Source organism: Echinops telfairi, unplaced genomic scaffold, assembly GCF_000313985.2.
Source record: "Echinops telfairi isolate 266 unplaced genomic scaffold, ASM31398v2 ScPeMD7_7;HRSCAF=31, whole genome shotgun sequence".
NCBI classification, from domain to species: Eukaryota; Metazoa; Chordata; class Mammalia; order Afrosoricida; family Tenrecidae; genus Echinops; species Echinops telfairi.
Window position 1 is genome coordinate 3,205,373 of NW_022103904.1, and position 2,283 is coordinate 3,207,655.

Consider the following 2,283-nt stretch of genomic DNA (forward strand, 5'->3'; position numbering starts at 1 on the left):
GCCCCCGGAGAGGAAACAAAAGTGACTCGGCGGCGCCCCGGAGTCCCCAGAGTGGGCTGCCGCCTCCCTGCCCGGGTCCCAGCCCCTTCCCCGGCCGCGCGGAGGTGGGCGAAGCGGGGCGCGGCGCCAGCCCAGGAAACTTTACGAACCTGCCCGGGGTCGCAGGACCAACGGCGGTGGCGGCGAAGGCTCCCAGAGATCAGCGCCCCGGCGACTCGCGACCACGGAGGGGAGCCGGAGCTGTGTCACCAAGCTCGGGGCCACGGCGTGGGGGTGGCTCTACCGCTCTCGGGAGCCCATCCTCAGCCGCTCTCGCTCACTGGAGCACACGCACTTCCACTCCGGGTCGCGGCTGCTGCGCCGCCGGCCGCCGCTGCTCTCACTTCCTCTTCCTTCCTCCTGCTGGCCGCAGACTTGGTTTGCAGCTGCCAGGCATCCCCAGCGCGGCGGCGAACTCTCTTTCCGAGCGGACGCTGCTGCGGATCGCAGCCACCGCCGCCACGGGCACCTGCGCCCGGGGACGCGTGGTTGGCGCGTTCGCCTCCCGCCTGCTGCGCCCCGGTGCCTGCCCACGGCACTTTTCTCGGGCAGGCGCCCACGACTTTCTTTTCTTTTTTGGGAAGTCCTTCGACTGAAAAAGCAGAAAATGTCAACCACCGTGCCTACCTCGGATTTGCTATAAATAAGGTGTGTGCAGAGTGTGACTCTCCGATGAGCTCAGCCACCGCGTTTTTTGCAGGCACGCATTAACTCCGTCACCCTTAGAGCGCCCCCTCCGGGAGGTCCAGGGTGCGCGGCCTCCTTTGACGTGTTCGTTTGGGGCACTTGGTTTTGGAATTTGAGGGGAAACTTCGGTGGGCTGCGGGAAAGCTAGTCCACTGGGAGCTGAGGTGGCTGGATGGACCCTTATGCCTCTCACCCTGGAGCACGAAGCAAATAATAGTAATAAAGCCCTTCTCCCCGGTGACCCGCACGCACTGGCCCTGTAATGGAAACTACAAGATTTATTTCTAATCAATTACGCCACGAGTCCCTAGTTTTGCATAGCTTTACGTGAGACCAAGACGTTCTACCCCAATGAGGTATTTACGTTTCACTATTTAATTAAATCCTGTTTAAAGTAGCAATCAAGTACCCGGAGGGCAATGACAGCTATCAGAAGGGTACAGGAGAAGTGACTGTCCTCTCAGAATTCAGAAACATCCAACGGACTCTCCTGAAGGAAAGGTGAAGCAGTTGCTATTCTCCGTGAGTGGCAAAGATGGAACTCGGATGGCATAGTGGGTTACACTCTGAACTGCTAACCACTAGGTCAGCGGTTCAAACTCACCACCTGCTCCAGGGCAGAAGGATGAGGTAATCTACTGAAGATTCAAGTCTTGGAAACCCAAAGGGGCAGTTCTACTCTGTCCTATATGGTCACTGTGAGTCAGGTTCGCCTCGAAGGCAGTGAATTTGGTTTGGAACTGGCAACGCAGACAAGTTGGGGCCAGAAAGGTTTCAGAATCTAAAGTGGAAAACAGCTCCCAGGAGCCTTAATATGCTACCTTGTTCTGCGCGACTGAGAACCCTTGAGACACTGAGAGGTGCTGTAAAAGGGTAAACCATACGCAGGATTTAGTATGGAAAAATCACATGTCAATAGCTCATTAAAATTTTTTTATTGATTGTGTTTTGAAATGATAATGTTGTGGGTGTGTTAGTTTATATAGCAGAGGCCTATCGGTACAGTTGTTAAACTGAGCTATGGGCTGCTAGCAGCAGGTCCACGGGAGAACAATGTGGTGGTCTCTTTCAGTCAAGTTTACTGTCATGGCAATCCTATGGGCAGGCAGAAGCAACCCGAGACTGGCTTTGAGGGGGTTAATATGTAAACAGTTATATGTTGTTCTTTGCTGCCCCAAAGATTCCAATTCATTGTGGCCTTTTGTCTAGAGGAGAAAGACTCCATAGGGTATTCCATGCTGTGACCATTTAGGAAGCAGATCCCGAGGCCCATTTTCCAAGGCACCGGGGAACAAAGGGTGTCACTGGTAGAATTACCAACTAGTAACGCAATCATTTGAGCCACCCTGGATATATACAAATATGTACAAATATGAAGGTACACATACACACCAAAAAATACAACGAAACTAAATTAAAACAAAACTCACTGCTATTAGGTGTTGAGCTGTTCTCCATCAGATCGCAGTCCATAACCCCAGCCCCTCAGGAGAAAGGTGAGGCTCTCCATAAATAGTTACAGCCTCTGGAACCCACAGGGCCAGTTCTACTCTGTCG

At 53.5% G+C, this 2,283-nt stretch overlaps 1 protein-coding gene across 2 annotated transcripts in view; it reads right to left on the reverse strand.

Annotated features, from left to right (window-relative positions):
• The window catches only part of ELMO1 (engulfment and cell motility 1), a 694,298-nt gene extending 693,875 nt beyond the window's left edge, over nucleotides 1–423 (reverse strand). The window contains exon 1 of one of the 2 annotated variants that reach the window (XM_045286360.1): nucleotides 150–423. The gene's annotated coding sequence lies outside the window, so the exon portion shown is untranslated. The remainder of the gene's footprint in view (nucleotides 1–149) is intronic. The other variant, XM_004708022.2, reaches the window with a different exon arrangement.
• Between the last annotated feature and the right edge of the window lie 1,860 nt (nucleotides 424–2,283).